Source organism: Heloderma suspectum, chromosome 1 (genome assembly GCF_057233095.1).
Source record: "Heloderma suspectum isolate Gila_16-S chromosome 1, 16-S_ref, whole genome shotgun sequence".
Classification (NCBI taxonomy): Eukaryota; Metazoa; Chordata; class Lepidosauria; order Squamata; family Helodermatidae; genus Heloderma; species Heloderma suspectum.
In genome coordinates, this window is record NC_139458.1 from 347,648,298 (window position 1) to 347,668,307 (window position 20,010).

A 20,010-nucleotide genomic window follows, 5' to 3' on the forward strand; every position below is an offset into this window, starting at 1 on the left:
TTTGTTTAGCTCCCACCTTCCCCATGTTTCAGGGACAGTCAGAACTTCAGGGTCTGTCTCCTTGCAAGGGGAGAGTGCTGGAGGCTTACGGCATGGGTGTGTGCATACGTGTGTGATGCCTGTTTATTTACAAATATACAGGTTACACATTGCAGATCAGGCAAGTATCAAGACACACAGTGACTACTTGGAAGCAAATGCCCCTTTATTCAGTCTGAATTGCTTCCAGGTAAATGTGCACAGGGCTGCAGCCACAGTCACCTTGTCTTGATATTTGCTTGCATTGCAGGACCACCAGCAGCTGCTCTGAATGAACAGAAGTATAATATGAAACATTTCTGGTAGGGAAAGCTACATGTGCTGATGGTTTTCAAGATTTCAAAGAATGAAACATTTAGGCTGCAGACCTGAACACCCTTACTATGGAGTACGTAGGGTAGGGATGTACGAAATGTACTTACCTTTCCGCAGATTTTGTTTATGGGGGGGAGGCGTTCTGTCCCTCCCCCGGAATCCTTGACGCGGAGGGGAGGCGCTCCGTTCCTCCCCTCCGGAATCCTTGATGGCCGGTTGTGCTCCGTGGCAGCTCTGCAGAGCAGCCGGCCAGGCCCAGGCCAGAGCTGTTCACAGCCGGATTTCCAGCCGCAGAGGGCTCTGAGTAAAACAAAAAACACCCCCCCGTGTACGCAAATGGCGGCGGCTATGGCTGCCGCCATTTGCGTTCCTTATTTTTGGCCATCTTAGTCTACGTAAATATTTACGTAGACTAAGATGGCGAAAATAAGGGGAACACAAATAGCATAGCGGGCGCTATTTGCGTCCCTTTTTGATTCGCTGTTTTAGCCTACGTAAATATTTACGTAGGCTAAAACGATGAATCAAAAAGGGACACAAATAGTGCCTGCTACGCTATTTGCGTTCCCCTTATTTTTGCCATCTTAGTCTACGTAAATATTTACGTAGACTAAGACACCAAAAATAAGGAGCGCAAATGGCGGCGGCTATAGCCGCCGCCATTTGTGTACGTGGGTTTTGTTTTTGTTTTTACCCAGCCATGATAGGCTATGTAAATCTTTACGTAGCCTATCACATCTTGAAAAAAAACCAAAAAAACAACCACAAGTCTGCAAATGGTGGTGGCAGCAGCCAGTCGGAAGACCAGTCGCCACAGCCGCCGCCGCCGCTGCGGCCGCCCGGAAGATCCGCCCCAGGTAAGTCTCATCCCGGGGGGGATCCGCGGGGGGGGCGGGGGGATGGCAGGCCGTTCTGCCACAGATTTCGGGGGGCCGAATGCACTGGCATTCAGCCTCACCAAGATCCATGGCAGAATTCTCTGCCATCCCTAACCTAGGGCCAGCCCTTCCATGAGACAGGATGATACCCTCACCCCTTGGAAGGGGCAGCGCATTGTACTGCCTTCTCCCGCCTCGAAGGCCCCTGCTGCCTGCCCACCTCAGTGCCTCACCATGCCTCCCAATGCCTTGTCTCACCGCAGGAAAACAGCTCCAGAGAGCCCCCTAGGCCCAAATGAGGGGGGTCCTTCCTCAGAGCAAGGCATTGTGGGTGAGGAGACCATGGAGACCGCCTTACTGGATTGGGGCAATGATTTTTAGCATAGACTGCTTGAAGAACATCCATCCAAATGCAGGTACCAAAGTGAGATCTTAGTTATTGACAAAAACTGGTGTGGGCATTTTGTTTTACAGTGCTTGGAACATAGAAATGGGCAGTATAGAAATGTAATAAATGAAATGAATGAAATATAGGCATTTGCTATGTTGGTGCTGCTTCAAGCTGGCAATTTTCAGGCCCAACAGCAATGCTATGATCAAGTACAATTTAAAGATAAGATTGTTTTTGCTTTTATATTTTCCCCTGCAGGAACATCTTAGATAAAATGAAATGAACCATTTGAAATTGTCTTGCATGTGTTAATTAAAGGTTTTCCATTTCTGTGATTGGAATAACTCTGTACTTTGAACTGAGATTAGCTCAAGATGACGGGTTGTTCCATGAGCATGTAAACATGGAACAGGGATCACTGGGTTGTGTAAATATTACTTATCTGGAAAAAAGAAACACTCTTTTGATTTCTAGCCTAAAGATGTATTAATAAGATCAAACTCACTTTTACTTGTTTGATTCCGTATTCACTGTCACTAGCAACAAAGAGGTCATATGTCTCCTTGATTGTATTTATTGTTTTATTTTAGACAATTTTTACCCCATCTTTCATCCTCTAAAGGGGATCCCAAGGTGGCTTCTACATTGAAAGCAAAAAATACAATAGATTGGATCCAGACTTAGATCCACACCTCGTTTGCACATAACACAAATAAACCCATTAAATAAACTCATTTATTTAACCCAGGGGTGCAGAACCTGAGGCCTAGGAGCCAAATCTGGGCCATCCAGGGGTTCCCCAGAAGACCAAGTCCCATCCTGTGGCTTCCCAGCTTTCATGCATTTTTTCACATTCTGAAAGGTTAAACTGCCTCTCCTAAGTCTTAGTTACTGGCGGTAAAACTTTTAAGCTAAAATATGCTGGTATTTTTGGCTTCACCCCTTTGCCTTCAGCCCTGTCCACCACTGGAATGCAGCCCCCAAGAGTTTATCTGAAATGGAATTCAGCCCTCAGGCTAAAAAAGGTTCTTTTTCCTATGGTTAACCCATGGTTTGTTGCTCAGCCAGGGTTTGTCTGGCAATCAAATAAACCGTGGTTTGTTTTCTCAATCACTGGGTGGTTTGTTTCCCTCCTCCTTCACCTGCTCCCTCCCTGTATCCCAAATGCCTTTGTGGCACTGTCGTACAGGCATGTAGAGTGGTAGGTGTTGTATGTTTTTTACCACTCTTGCCTGCTGCCTCTGTAGCCTGGCAAAACAACCCAGGAACATCCTATGGTCCTGGGTCACATGTAACAACAAATAGTTTTAACAACCCAGAGTTCACAACCCAACAGCAGTCCATTGGTTTTTTTTTCTGGGTTGTTTGTGGGTAACAAACCATATTTGTTAGTGCAGCTGGGTTCACACATCACAACAACCCAGAATTCAACAACACATGGATTAAATAAACCATGGGTTCGCGTTATGTGTGAACCAGGTCTATGATTGCAAGCCTATATCCATTTACATGAGAGTAGGTGCCATTGAACTCAATGGAATATGTCTGAGTAGACATATTCCATTGTCTACTCAGACAATGATTGCACTGTAAATCATACTTAGAGTGGTCCTATTGAAATCAATGGGACTTAAATTAGTCATTTTAAATCTGTCTTTTAATTATAACTAAAACACTTTTCGTGTGAGAATTATTTTAACTGAAGAGAGGTATCGCACTGTAACACCATAATGCTAAAATGCCAATTTAAATACAATTTTAAAATCTTTCTTTTCAGATTTTTAAAAAAAACCCATTTAAAAAAATAATCATTATTGTTGTGTTAAAGCAATATAACACCATAATAGCAAAATTAACATCACAGTATTATGGTGCTTTAACACAGCATTATGTTATAACACAATACCTCCCTTTTTCCTTCCATGAAGAGAGGTATAAAACTATAACACCACAATGCTATAATTACATATTTATATATTCAAGTGAACATTCTAGTATTCTGATGTAATAGCATGATGCCTCTCTTTCATTAAAAAAACCCATCTCACCGGAAACATTTTAGTGATACCTAAATATTCAACTAAAAACGAAACAAAACAAAAACTGCATCAGAAATGGGACTCACCACAATGGTTATAACAAATGTGTCCTGCCCAAATCAAAACCCTGCCCTTAAAAAAAAAAAGGAAGTGTAGTGCTAAAGGCATCTACACCTTTGTGCTCCTCTTCCATTTTTATTTTAAAGATCCAGGCTTTCTGCCATCTGAGAAATGACAGAAGAAGCAGCGGGGAAACACAAGATGACAATGATTGGATGACAGCATTGTGTGGATGCCCTGTAAAAAGTGAGTGGAGCTGCTGCTGTGCTGTCTGGCCACAGTGATGGGCACCACCTCTGCCTCTAAATAACAAGCTGGCATTGGGCAGTAGCACCAGAACCAAGGAGCCTGTATATGGGTCTGTACAGGAGGTGAGGGGGAAGGCAAAATGATGGAAGTGACTGAGTATACGTGGCCAGGAGACTGAGAAGTGTGAGGGGGGAAGAGAGAATGGAGGGTTCTTCTTCCTCTGAAGGAAAAGGGCCAGAGGGGCTGTGGTGCACTTACTGCTCTCACCTCCCCCCCCTCCCCATTTTCAGGGCTTCTGAACTGCACTACTGGGTTCCACCTTTCTCTTATTATTATTTCTCCCTCGGTCCGTCATAATGGTGCACAAACTAGCCTATCTGCAGCCTTGTCTTGTCAGTTTCCTTGTATGTTATGGAGATTGATCAGGCAAGACTACACATATTGGACATGCGAAAGTGTGCTGTTGCTCACTTATGAAAGAACGGGGGGGAAATAATAATTTAAAAAATTATGAACACAATTGTGTACTCCCGAAGTACCAAAGAAATAATAAAAAGGTGGCGAACAAGTGATGGTCCCTCCAAAGTGCCGTTTGGGCATTGGTGGAGGGGCAGTGACTGGCAAGTGAGGCTGGAGGCAGCACTGGCAAGACTGCAAAGAGCGGTATGTGCTTTCTTGCTAGTCTTGCCAACCAGCTCGGTAGCCAATCCTGCAACCCATGGTAAAATTACTCTTTCGGGTTCAGACAACACGACAACCTACCATGAGTATGAACAACCCTACAACAAGCCATGGGTTCTCAGGGTGGCTTGTTCGCCCTGTGGAAAACGTGCCGGGTTCAGACAACATGACAACTCACCATGGCTAGCTGCCCATGGTGGGTTGCTGTGTCATGTGAACCCAGTCTCTAACTACTACATTACAGTGAAATTATAGCTGAACCAGTGGCTTCCTGGTTTCCATCTCACAGTTTTAGCCACTGCACCAGTTCCCTAGTAATCTGTTCTAGATTTAACACTATACTGTAAAATCTGCCTGGCTTGGAGCTCTCTCATAATGCAGGTAAGCTGATGGAGCTGTCTGAGCAACGTACAGGCTGAGAATGACTAGCAGGGGTCAGTTTGCATTGTAGGCATGAATAATGCCAGCTGAGCACAGGTAATCCATCATCACATAATTCTGCAGTGGCTACCTTGACAAATGAGTGTATGTATTCTTTGGTTTAACTTTGCTGAAGGTTGAAATAAATTAAAGAGGCAGGTACAACACTGGAGCACCATAATTAGAAAGCTGGCTTTCCTGCCCAAGGTGTTTGGGAAAGCAGCTTATTTGACAAAACAATGCTTTGCTTAAAAGTTACAGTGATGTCCCCCCCTGCCCTGCCCCTGCCAAAATGCAGATGATCTGGAAACCCACTGAGCATAGTAGGAATCTGTAGGGAAGCATTCCAAAAAAGGTTGCAAGTTAATTATTCAGGCTGTTGTTTTTTGTAGGATGTGAAGTTTGGTCATGATCCAGCTGAGGTTAAGTCCCATTGACTTCAACGGGAGAGATTTTAAGCAGGTGCTTTATCTCCCATTGCTACAATGGGAGATTTTCTCTTTGGTTTCTCTTTGGCAGGATTTAATAGACACTACAATTTACTATATTAGGAAGGACGTTATCAGTCAGGATTTTTTAACCTTCCCAAATACCCTGTCAGGTATATTTTTTTTTAGAAAGAAGATTACTTTAGTCAGGATATAACCAATATTTGCTATCTAATTATACTGGGGCCAACCATTCTGAGAGATGTCTGGATTTGAAGACTACTTATTTTTACTCTACCCGGGAATAGAATTTCTGAAGTATTTCACCAGCTGAAATTATAATGGGCACCATACAATCTGATTTCAAAGAAATTTAACTGTTTTCTAGATTGCATTACATAAGGTTAAGTGGCAGCACAGCAATGGCATGCAGGGTTTGAAGAGATTTGCTGCACCTTGTGCTGGGCAGTGACACCATCGGAAGGAGCACTGAGTCTTGTAAAGGCAGCACTACCTTGGGGCCAAAACAGACATTACTTTAAACGTGTGTTTAGCAGCTATGTCATCTTTTCATTTTTACTCTGGAGTAGGCACAGGGCCCCTGATCTGGATCTTTAAAAGAACAACCTCCCCTCAATGCAAGGGACCTGATCCAGATCAGGGCACAGCATCTACTCTAGAGTAAAAATTTAAAAAAATGTAGCTGCTGTGAAAACACATTGAAAATGATGTCTGTTTTGGCCCTGCTGCTTGCTTGGGAGATAGATTAGTGTGTAGCGGTGGTGAGACCTTTTTGAGCGTTGACACTGCCTCCATTCCACTAGAGTGGAATGGAATCAAGTACCAGCTCTATTCAGACATTCATAAATTGTATCTGTCAAGGGGGCGCTGATGAAATAAATCCGTTGCAGAAAATATTTGGAGACAGAGGATGCTGCACTAGTTGCCAGAAATGACCATTGCTCTTGGGCACAATCCATCTTTTGCCACCACTAACAATACATCCACCCACCCCCCTCCTGCTCAGATAGGGCACGGCAAGGGAGAGCCTCTTCGAGGCCTTTGTTCAGGTTCATTTCTAGGTCCCGTAGTCATGGATACCCCCACTGTGATAAAAGAAGGGAAGCAGCCAACCTCTAAATGCACCAAATATGTTGGGTGAGGGGGAGCGATACGCAACTGTGGTGGTGGGTTTTTCTTCTTTTTAACTATGAGAATCAACTCCATATAATCTTTGAACAAAAGACAACCGTTTGGGAAGGATTTCTGTAAGCAGACTTGAAAAGAAAAGCTCCTTGGGTGCCACATTTCTCAGTAATGGTAATCCTCTCATGTAATAGGGCTTGCTGAACAAGGGAGAATGCAGAAATGCTGTTCTAAGGAGAACTTGGATTTTTTTTAAAAAATAATCTCTACTTACAATAACAAGCCCAACATGATTTCATAATAAGCCTGGGTGGGATAGCAAGATGTAGGTGCCACAGGCGGCTGAAGCCGGGGGAACTGTAACAGCCCATGATAAATGGCTCCCTTTCCATAAGATAAATCATATCAAAGTATAAACATGGCTGCCATTTACAAGTGAAATGATGAAGTTTTTCTTTTAAATGACATCTGTCAATGTTATATGACGTCAGTAACTAAAGGCACAATCCCATGTATATTTAGACACAAAAAAAGTCCAACAACTCCCAGCATTCTCCAGCTAGCACTGCTGTCTGGGGAATGCTGGGAGCTGTAGACTTTTTTCTGTCTACACATGCATAGGATTGTGGCCTAAATATCTGATATAGTTAGGCAGAATGAAATGTGAGCAGACCCATTTTTTGTTAAGTGGAGAAAGTTAACTGCCATGTTGTAAGCATTTCATATGGTATGTTTCTTGTGTACATGTGGTTTCAAATTCAGAGAGGCTCACCTGGGGCCTACCTTGTGGTCCTTTGGGCACCAGGTGAAGACCGTTTTATTTTCCCAGGCTTTATAGCCCTTCAGTTTTAAAAAGAATTGTGTTAGAGTGTTTTTAGATCTTCGTGCTGCTGCTGGCTTTTATCTTGGTTACTACTTTAGGTTTACTCTGTTTTAAACCAATGGTTTTATGGGATGTTTTACAATGTTATTGTATTAACATTGTAAATTGTTACTGTATGGTTTTAAGCTTTGTCTTTTAACCCACTGTGAAAGGAACTTCATTAGCTAAAACTGAAACTGCACGTAGCCAAGAGTTCTGGATAAGTAAGCATGATTATGTAGATTGCGTGAGACAAGCTTGAACCTGATGAGACACCACTCAGAAAGCTTCAGCTAATAGGCAGCACAGAAATGTAATCAATCAATCAATAAAATAAAAGTCTCCCTGCCCCTGACCGTTTTAAGGCATAAATGTGAATATTTAGCTAAGATACGGTACTTATCAGGGCTGGCCGTACCATTAAGCAGGGTGATGCAGTTGCCTCTGCCAGCAGATTCTGGGAGGTGGCAGCAAGATGTTGAGAGAGCTGTGTGCCAAGTGACCTGCCCTGTGCCCCCGTTAGCCTGCTGCCTTCAAATGTGGTGGAAGATGCTGTCCTATTGCCCATGTTTGAAGAAACAATACAGTCGGCTTTTGTACATGAATAGGAGAGGGTGTCATCCTGTTCTTTGCCTCAGGCAGCCAAACGTCTTGGGCCAGCCCTGGTGCTTATTATGGGGGGGGGGGGACGGACTATACTTTCTGGATGAATCTACACATAGCAGTTTTACCATTATCATACTGTAGTGATAACTATTGGTGCCCATTGGTGTCATGTGCACCAATAGTTATCATTGCGGTATGATAACAGTAAAACTGCTGTGTGTAAATTCAGCCTCTGTCTTCTGAAGACTTTCCAATAATCCTAGATGTGTGGGACTGGTTGTGGTTATTATTGGGTTGTTAGAATGATAGAACACCCTGAAAAATTCCTGTGGTAAACAATTATTATTTATTAATTACAAACTCTCTACAAGGATTCAGGGCAAAACATGTACTTCTGCAATCAGTAACTTATTTCTGGCTAGCTTTCCCTCTCTCGTTTTTGGGCATACATCAGAGTCCTGTGTCCATATGATTATGAAGAAGCAAGTAGATCTTGCCTGAAAGCAGTATGTTTATCTAAATCCAAGAGCTGCAAAACTGCTTGAATTTAGCAGTGATCTGGTGAGGCATCGAACGTGTGAACCTGCATTATACTGAGTCAAACACTTGGTCTATTTAGCTCAGTGTTGTCTACCCCAGGGCTGATGAACATGTGACCCTCCAGATGTTGTTGGACTGCAACTCCCATCATTCCTTGCCATCAGCTGTGCTGGGCTAGGGCTGATGACACATCAGGTAGGCCACACGTTCCTCAGCCCTGGTCTACACTGACTAGCAGAGGTATTCTAGGGTTTTAGACCAGGGTCTTTCTTAGCCCCAAATTCCTGAAAACTGAACCAGGACCTTACTTACTTACTCAGTTTGTGAACTTTTCTTCACGAGGTTGTTAACTGCTGTATCTACTTTCATTTTTGTAGCAGAATTGAGATTTGAGCGCCAAAGAGCTTTTCCTTTCCTGCTTTTCTCCTACATAACCTCTAGGTGGAGCTGTGAAACAGCATATTCAGAAATAATCCTCCATTTCCCCCATTTTAAAAAACCTGGGAAAGTGCTCTGGAAAAACAGAAGCCTGTAAACAACCGTGAGTAAGGAATCTCAAGCACACAATAAATGTTTCATGTAGAAAAGCTCTGTAAATTGCACTATAACCAGTTGTTCTCAGAGGGGTGAGCAGAGTTGCCACTTTGCAACCTGAACACTGGACACACATTTTTACATGCCCTGATGCATCAGGAAATAATCCAGCCAACATGGCTCCACCGGCACATTCCTACCTTCTGCCATGCTGTGAGCAGGACTTCAGGTATCAGGCCACCCAGCAGATGAAGGAAATTGCAGGCAACGGCACATAAAGGTATGTGTGTGGCGCGCAGGTTATGAAGTGGTAAACCCAGGGTGCTTCCAAATGAGGCTTTTATCTTGAGAGGCTTTTATCTATTTTTGACAATATCATTTATGACCTTGCATCCTGAATGCTAATGATCACTACTGAATATTTAAGTATTTACATAAATAAACAAACCTCTTGTTGTATCTTTCTATTGGAGTGTGAACCTGTGGAGGGCTCACTTCACATCAGAAGTTCTGATCATCTAAATATTTTGGGTGTCTCTCTGCAGGTAATTTCATTTAAAGTAGTTGTACTGTAATTTGTTGTCACACAGAAGCATAAAGAATGCTGGTTATTATGCTTTTGAAAGACAACTCTCAAAAGGTTTATTTTAAAAGAAACACAGAGAGAGATTTTGTGAGGGATACTTTATGCAACTTAAAGAACTGACTACTTTAATTATCAGCACAGAAATGGACCACATATGCTGCACCAAAAATATAATGGTGAGCTAACCTTTATACCACTAGGTGGCATAATTACTCTGCTTTAAGCATAAATCAAAGGAAAGCCTGCATGCTTGAGAACCCACCAACCCAAACACAGCCCATCCTCCTGGAATGGCATGCCATATCCTTGACAACCATCCTTGTGTGTGCATGCGCACAATTCCTAGGCAGGCAGTAAAAATAGAAGGTTTATTGGAATCCTGGTGAGGCACCATAAATAGGTGGTGGGCTATTTTCAACTTGGTAAATCACATATTGTATAGGCCTGCTTTAGAAAAGCTGAGGTGCTGTTTTACTCTAACAATTTCTTGCACTTTCCTTATTGCGTTGTGCAACAAACAATGTAATTCCAGTAAATCATCCTTAATATTTCCAAGTGAACTATCTATACCAGCGCCATTTCCTTGTAATCTATTGTGCAAAAGAAGGGTTGGCTACCATGTCATATATGATGCCTTTCCACTTTTGGTGTGTGTCCTGTGCGTGTCCACTGCTTCTACTTTTCCATACACAAAGAGGTGTCCTATGCCAGAAAGTCAGACTTCGTATGAGAAGTTCTTCAACTTTAGCCTTGGAGAATTGATGAGCTGGGACTACTTATTGGATGATATTATAGATTTACAATTAGAATGAAAGAAGACCTTATTTCTCCTGACCCAAATATATAACTCTACTCAAGTACAATGCTGATGATGTGGAAGTGATTAGTCAACCATCTAAAATTAAGAGGTGGGCTAACACTGGAAAGGCAGATCTAACGCCCGATTTATATTCGCTTTGGATGTTATTTCTCGTATTATATTTCTGCTTTGAGCTTTTTATTTAATTAGAACATTTATTAGAATTAATGGCATCATATTTAAGATCTGATAAGCACCAGATAGCTATTTCAAAACAGAACTCCTCATAAGGACAGAGCTTCTCTATTGGTTCTTTAACATAATTAGCATACATGTAACATCATCTTTTGCAATGGTGTTGGAACTTACCAACAGAGCAAAACAACTTGTGTTGCCAACGTTGTGGTCTTAGTATGAATCTTTTGTAATGTTAATTATGACACTAATTATAAAATTATGAACTATCATTATGCTTTCATTTTGATTATTGGGTGGACCTGCAATTCACATGCAGAAGGCTTTTAGCACTAGCAATCAGAAGTCATTGTGCAGCTGTTCCATCTTTTCCTGAACTAATTTTCTGCATTAAGGAAAAAGATGGAAGGGTCACAAGTTGGGAGGGTCACAAGTAGGGATGTCGGAGAATTTCTCCACGAATCTCCGGGAGGCCGAATGCCAACGCATTCGGCCCCCCGAAATTGGTGGAGAAACGGTCCGCCCCCCCCCTGGAATGGGACTTACCTTTGTCGAATGTCAATGGCGCTGGCGGCTCCCAGCGGCAGTTCGGCAGCAGTGCGGTGGCAGCGGCCGGTCTTCCGACCGGCTGCCGCCGCCGCCATTTCCAAGTAAAAGAAAACAACAACAAACATGATATCACGGCTAGATTTTCAAAAAACACCGTGATAGGCTACATAAATCCTTACATAGCCTATCACGGCTGACTTCGGGGGGGGGAAGTGCGTACACAAATGGCGGCGCCCATGGGCAAATAGCGTTGCCCTTATTTTCGCCGTAGTCTACGTAAATGTTTACGTAGACTACACGTGCCCAAATAAGGAACGCAAATGGCAGCGCCCATGGGTGCCGCCATTTGCATACGCGCTCCCCCCCCCCCAAAGTCAGCCGTGATAGGCTACGTAAGGATTTACGTAGCCTATCACGGCTGACTGCAGGGATGCAAACGGCGGCAGCTACAGCTGCCGCCATTTGCGTCCCGGCAGGAGACGAGATTCGCGGCTGGAGGGACGGGGCGCCTCCCCCCCGGCCAGAATTTTGGCGGGGAGGGATGGGGCGCCTCCCACTCCGCCCAGAATTTCGGGGGGAGGGACGGAGCGCCTCCCCCCCCCACCGCGAAGCAAGCTGCGGGATAAGGTAAGGGACTTTCATCCATCCCTAGTCACAAGTAGAAGGTGATGTCATCTGGATCCCACTAACCCTCCCTCCATGAATGAGGCAGAGCGATGATTCCATAAAAACCTCATTTGGAAACACCCATAAATTCATCCTTCTCTTGCCATGCAAGTTTCCAGTCATGCCAGTCTTCTGTACCAGGATCTTGTTGGATGTGAGCCCAACTCTCAAGGGCAGCCCTAGTGCAAGCTCTCTCACCGCCTGAGGCAGGAGAGAACATGTGTCACAGCTGCATTGTGCCACATCCTTCTGCTGCCACATTGCACCCCTTTCCTCTTACCTTTGCCACTGCCATGTCAGCTCTGTGGAGAGCTGCACGGCCGGGAGAAGCGGTTGTGGTGCTCTCGTGAGAGCTCACCCGGGTCGCGCGAGAGCCCCGTGGCCACTTCTTCAGGCTGTGTAACTCTCCATAGAGGTGACGTGGTGGCAGGAAAAGTAAGGGTGTGCACAATGAAGGAAACAGCCCCTATCCACCTTACCAGTCCTGGGACAAACACCCCACTCCCCACACACAGTGGATGATGACGTTAATGGGTGACATAGATGTTCAGTGTTCAAAGGTACATTGCCTATTAGCTAATTCAATGGAACCTCCATGTTTAGCGGTTCCATTGATGACACTGAATTCCAGTTCCTGGATAACATTCAATAGAGAAGGGCTGTGGTTTTTATGCCCCACTTGTCAGCTTCTCAGAAGCAGAACACTGTTGGAAACAATATATTGTACTACATGGAATTTCAATGTGATCTAGCAGGGTTCCTCTTGTATTCCTATCACACATATACATACAGCTTTTAACTTTACAATGATTTATAGATATCAAAATATACTTTATCATCATTTATCAATTGTGTGCGATTAAGGTGAAATTAGCAACACAGAATGAAGTAGTCTAGAATGGCAAAAAGAGATCCAAGGTGGCTTCCAAACAGACATGGAATTCCTGTTCATGTTGTTGACCAACACCGAGCAGGAAGGAGGTCCTTTTCAGAAGTCTAGTCCAGTAATCTGTGCCACCTGCAAGAAAAACAAATAAATGGGTGTTGAAAAGGAAAATTCAGGCAACAAAATGCATTCAAATAAAATCATTTGTCGTGTAAAAACAATTAGGAAAATCCCCCAAATTAATAACTACGTATTACTGAAACAGATTGCCTTAGGTAGAATTATATGAGATGTGTTTTTGGCTAGCTGAGATGAGACAAGAACATGGCCACCCCCAGGAGCTGTTTCATATCTTACATTTTGTAGCTGGGGACTGATTCTCAGGTATAAAATACAGATGGATAAAGCCATTTATGAATGAAATGCATACATAGGTAAAGCCTGGCTTTTTCCAACAAACTATAGATGCATGGCAACCAGAAAATAATTGAGGGTCTGTTTGTGTGTATTTTGCAGCAAGGCCTTTGGTTTATCTGTATGTGTACCATTCGTAGATGCTGCTATATGGACAGGTGTTTTGCTGCTACCGGGAATCAGTTGCTGATTTATATATCCAGCATTATGCTAGAGGAAAGATGGCAAGAGGTGGCGTTGTTCCACTAGCGGTTGCACAACTGCTAGCACAACTAGCAGAAGCAACACCTAGCCGAATGAAGTCGTAACAAGCTGTGCAATGAAACAGCCGTTGCATAAGCGGAATCAAAGTACCGGATTTGACACTTGCACAAGGATAAAAACAGGGTTTCTGCAAGTGGTGTAAGCTTTATAGCAGCAGAATGACACCCTTGGATACAACCCAACACGTCAAAAAATGTGACACCTGAAGTGGACGTTGTCCTCAATCAGACATTGAGAGGTGCCTGCACAAAATCATGGATCACTTGGGCACAATCCTATCAGGATACCCATCAGCCTCTCATCTCAGAGGCTGACAGGCGTCCTATGCAGAGTGGGAGCAGCGCAAACACGAACTTCGCCTCCACACTCCTCCCGCTTTGCATTTTTGCTAGTCGGGCTTTTTCACCTGTCAAGCTGGGGCTCTATGGAGCAGGAAGGAGGGAGGCTGGGGAGGCCAGAGGATTCTTCATAAGCCAACCTCCACAGACCTCTGCCCTCCCCACCCACAGAACTGCCCCCTTTCCCTTTGCAACCTCGGAGAGGCAGCCAGCATGGTTCTCTCCATGCCAACTGTGAGGGGGTGAGGGAGGGGAGCTCGGACTCCTGGGTCTGAGGTCAGAACGCTGTCTTCAACCTCAGATCCCGGAATCCGAACTATCCTATGCCCCCCCCCCAGACACTATCTAGGGGCCATAGGATTGCTTCCTCTGAGTGCAATCCTATGCAAATTTAGACAAAAAAGTCCTACAACTCCCACCCCATCCCCAGCTAGTATGTAGGACTTTTTTTCTGTCTAAACATGCATAGGATTGTGCTCTTACTGTGTTACCAGTGAATGAATGAAATGCCCTAAGGAAAAGCACTGAAAGGCAGAATTAATTGGTTGACAGTCTCTGCAGAAAGATTAGTGTGCACGTGCCTGCTGAGGAAACAGTTCCTACTGCTTAGTGACAGTGCACTAACATAGCACTGCACTAAGGATAATTATTTTCAAAATGTAATTTAATAGTGCATGGACACCCACTATTATCATAGATTTTTCAAGAACAAAATGTATGCTTTTAAATTATATTCCTGTTATATGGGGATTAACAGATGGATAGAAAAGGTGGACTCTGAGAGCCCTAACAGTTGCAAACAAACTTAGGGCACAATGCTGTGGGGATATACGTCTGCCTCCGAACTTGGAAGTGACCACCTATCCAATGCATGGCGGGAGGAGCGTGGAGGGGATCCTCTCCTCTGTGCTTCAGCTGCTCTGCATATCACGGCTAGATGGCCGATTACAGTGGGACCTCGTTGTGGGACCTCGGAGTGAGGTCTAGTTGTGGGACCTCGGAGCGCGGGGTGGGGAGGCTGGGCAACACATAGGAAGTTTTGTACCAGCACTTCCAAACTTCCCGCCTCACCCCGGGAACACTCCGTTTCCCCCATCCCGCGCTGCTCTTCTGAGCGCGGAACGTGGAGACGATACATGCTGCCTATGAGGTGGCAGGGCCCGGGAGGCAGTTTTCCGGGAACGGACCAATCCTATGGCCATCTAGCTGCTGTCTAGCAGCTATAGGATTGCACCCTTATACTCCAAGCGTGGAAGGATAATCACCCACCACCTATCACTCAATGGACTGAAGATCTTATTGCGCTTTCTGCATTTGAACGCATGTTGTACAGTCGTCAGTTTCATCTGGATGCTTATTTAGACATCTGGTGTTCTTAGGTATATTTGAAACAGAAGTGTCAAAACGTTTTTTTAAAAATCGAAGGTGTTGTGAACAGTTTTTGCAACTGGATATGCTTTATTCTTGTTTTCCTTATTTTCTTGCTATTGGTGTTATTGTTTAAAATCCCCCCTTTTCTTTTCTTATAACTGCAAGAATAACAACAACAACAACAGCAACAACAACAACACAAAATTTACACAAGCAATGACTTCCAAACAAAAAGAAGCCACTACAGGACATGCCCACATCATATGCCTCAATGAAAAAAAAAAAAGCAGGGGGGAGACCAGCTATTACAGAGATGTTTATGTTTTTACTAGCTATAGTTAAATAACAGAAACCGTTGCTCATTTACTGCAAGTCACCTAGAGATCTACCAGCTGATCCCAATCTCCTCTGCCCCCCCTGCCCCTCCCGGGGGGCGGGGACTTTGCCACACTGCTCTTCCTGCCCTCCCCCAAATTCCCACTTGCCTATCAGTGAGGCATAACCCCATGCCCTTTTGGCTGTAGCAGCATGAGCTTTGGATGGTGTTGCACTCTGCAGCAGTTCACAGCAATCAGGATAATCAGTCTGCCGCTCTAAGTACTTTTGAAGAGAGGCTCCAGATAAATGATGTCTGGGCCTACGACGCAGCTATTATCAGCTACTATACCAGCCGCCTTCTTTAAACTATCACTCTGTTGATAGTTACTTGGGAACTTAAGCACTCATTAGGTGCTCTTAGATTTTTTCAGGTTGATGGATTTTCTGTTATTTGGAGTGTTTCTACATTAAGCAAAACCCTCCTCCAAAACCCACATCCTTTCCAGAGCTTCCTGCTTTCAGTTTCTTTGCAGGATTAGGAAGGGGTTCTTTACACGGCAGCCACATGGTTTGAACTGAGTGAGTGCCTTCCTCCCCCTCTGGCATGTGTGCAAAGGCTGGGAGTGGAGTCTTGTTTTCGTAGCTTAATTTCTGCCGTACTGTTTTCTCGCAGCTCCCAGGAAACCTCTGACTTACTTCTGAGTAGACATAAAATGTAATATTGTGCTGTAAGTCTGCAACCGTTGGCACACTTATGTGGGAGTAAGCCGCATTGAACTCAATGGGACTTACTTCTGAGTAGACATAAGATCACCCTGTAAGTCTGCAACCCTCGGCACACTTACTTGGGAGCAAGCCCCCTTGCACTTAATAGGCTGCTGTGAAACAACAGAGGACGTTGCTTCTGAGCTTGGTGGGGTGGGGGGTCAGGTGTGTCTCCCTTCGTTGCAGGGAGGTATTTTACCCTCTTCTCCCTCCAGCTGAGAAATGCAGAGGCAGGAGACGCAATCGGCAGGTGATTCTTGCCCTCGCGCCTGTCAAGTCTCATCCTGACCCCAACAACTGAAACAAACGCCCACAGCAGGCAGACACAGCGGTTTCTTCCGCTATTGGAGAATTTCACAGGGAGGTCATGGCACTCTTGTTCCATGAGCTGGAAAAAATACCACATTTTTTGCGTTTGGGGGAATGATAAGCTGGAGTAAATGGCGGGAGACACCCCAGAGGGTGAGGGTGTCCTCTAAAGAGCCCGCAAACTTCCGAGAGAGAGCCATCTCAATAGCAGGATAGCAGGATAAAAGCTCCGTGTGATGAACCCCTTGGCGTCAGAGGAAGACTGGCAAGGGGAGGTTTTCTGAGATGCCAGCTGCTTGGCTGGGGATGAAACAGTGCACAAAATGTTTGATTACTCCACCGATCCCCAGAGACTGAATGTTCTTGCAGCGTTTTTAATCCAAAAGGGGGAGAGGAAGAGGGGAGAGCCTAGGGGTGACCACATTGTTCGGTAAGAAAACAGCATTTGTTTGTGTTTGAGTTCTTAGCTTTCAGATGAACTGGTTTAATACATTCCTCAACCTTCTCTATGATTTAATACTGGACCTTCCTTGTATTTTCTAACATTTTTTCCCAAGTGGCCATGCAGTATGAATAAGGACTATGTCTCCATTTACACTGATTGCCTGGAAATATGTCCTCTGGGAAAAGAAACAGAAGGGATGCAGATTCCTGGAGAATGGAACAAAGAGCAGGTCTGTCTTGTTAGCACAAACCACCTCCTGCATATGTGCCAGGCAGAGCGGAGGGTGTGTGTGTGTGTCGCTTTCCTGTACAGTTTTGAAAGTTTGTACTTGCTTTCCAGTTCTGTCACTTATTCTTATTTTGTAGGTATGGGCAATTGAGTGGTATTGTTGTCTTTGTGGATATAGTTTCTTATGCTGAATTATAAAAACATGAAGTAATAAAATAACACATCTTGAAAGTCAGCCTACTCCCTGCTCGTAATGCACTGCTGTTCCTAGTGTTGTTTCTGGACAGACATTGTCTCACGCCATTTTAAATTCAGTTTTGTGACAGATGAGCCAGAACTGAACACAACTTTCTAGCATGGAGTCAGACTTGGATTATTTATGTATTTATTTTTCTTTAATGAATGTTTAGCCTGCCTTTCAGGGGATTTAACCTCAAAGGAGGCTGACAATATAATAAGAGACAAATAACAATATATTAAGGGTGGCATCCAATGTCATGTGAGTGGACTTCCCCTTCCTCTCATCCGCCTTGCACCCTCCCCAAATCTGCTCTGGAGAGTTTCCACAGCAGATTTCTGGGGCACCTGGGGGCTGCAGGAGGGAAGGAGAATCCGCTCTGCCAGCTGTCCATTCTGGTGGCAGACAGACACCGCTGGATCTCATGGCAAAATTTCAGATTATTAATACAATGGGGAGAACATTAAATTTAACAGCAACAGATAAAACAAACATAACCTACCACAATGTGTGTTCGAACAAAAACTTCTGTAAGAAGTTGAGAAAATCCCATTGAACTCAGTGGTGCTTATTCCTGAGCATACATGCATAGTATTGGGGTATAGATAGACGTTGCACACAGGGGTGCTGCAAGGACTGGACGACTGGGCACAGGTCAGGGGCCCTGCAGCCTGGAGGGCCTCCACATGTAAGGTTCTCCTAAAAGCCAACTAAGAAAGTACCATACATAATTTCCTGGAGGATTTTGCCTGGGTGGCTTATAGAAGACTTTCATGATAAAGAAAATTATAACAATTAAGCTTGTATTTTTTTAAGACTAGGTAGGTAATTTCTTTGACTAACTTCTGCTGGTGAGAGTGTACATGTGTGTGTGTTTTTTAATTAACAAAGCTATTAGAAACCACTAAATTGGTTGAAAATGTGTAAAACAAAACAATTTAATACAAATATCCTAACGCATTTTAAAATGTTGTGCTTCTGTCAGATCCGCAAAAAAATAATATTTTTAAAAATTGATTTTAAGCTATGATTTAAGGAACAACCTTTCATATTTCCAAGGTTATGATATCACAAAATACGGATAGATTTTATGAGTGGTAACTTAAAATAGGAACCTCAAAAGAAAGTAGTGAAGTCATCTATTTACACTAATTACTCACACTTCCACCAATACAAATAGTCAAGTGAAGAACTCTTACAATGTGTAAGATGTATACAGCTCCTGCTCTAATATGAAAGGAAATTAGCTTCTTTAAATTCTCTGTGACTTATAACATGTTGTAAAAACCAGTGGGAAGGAAGCTGGTCATTTTGGTTCCGTTCAGCTGATCCATGACTAACGTGGAAGTAAGTGACAGCATTCACTTAATATAAATGCTTGTCCACCACAGATACTGTGCCAACAGAAACTCTCTAGAACTGGGAGGAGAGAACACACAAAGACTAACCACGAAATCTTGTGCATCTGTGTTCACAAGCAAGCACCACTGACTTCAGTCCTGTACTTACCTGGGAGAAAATCCCATTGAACTCAGTGGTACTTACTCCTGAGCATACATGCATAGTATTGGGGTATAGATAGACATTGCAGACAGGGGTGCTGCAAGGACCGGACGACTGGGCACAGGTCAGGGGCCCTGCAGCCTGGAGGGCCTCCACATGCAAAGCTGCACACATCTTTTTTGTTAACAACTTTCAGAAGCCCTTCCACCAGCACTCTCTCTCCACTTTCTCTCTCCCTCCCCTGATGCTCTCTGTCTCCCCACTCACTCCCCCCCCCTTACCAGGCAGTGTCACCCCCCCACACTTTTAGAAGAGGATGGGGCTGCTGCAGAGGAAACTGCAGCTGCACTGGCATCCTCATTTTTCTAGAGAGTATCTAGGGGGCAAGAGGAGAGAAAGTACTGGGGGTGGGGGGCAGGGAAAGAGAGAGGGAGGGAGAGCATGCCAGGAGGGACAGCAATCAGGGAGAGAGAGAGAGACTAGAGGGGTGGAGCACCCAGGAGTGGAGAGGCAGAGGACACCTTGCCCAGGCTCTCAAGGTGCTACTGATTGCAGGTACATTTTTGTCTGACCCTTTTTTTTCTCAGCCAGATGACAGCTCCTCCTTCAGTGTTGACGTGAAACTTGATTTTCCATTCAGCTATCTGACCTGTAGTTCATTGATAGTTAAGTGTTGAATTTTGTGATATGTGCCACAAAATCAGTAATTATAAAAATTATTTGTGATGTCTGCCACAAAACCAAATCAATAATAGCTCTCAACACTGTATTAGACGATACAGTTGTTGCTGGATGCTCAATCCTGACTGCTTCTGAAAAATAAAACCAACCAAAACATGTTTGGCCATACGCTGACATCTAGCAGGTCTACCCTCTATGCTGTCATATTTTAAGTTTTCATGCATTCTTCTTCACCACAGTTCAATGATACAGAAAAATATCACTGTC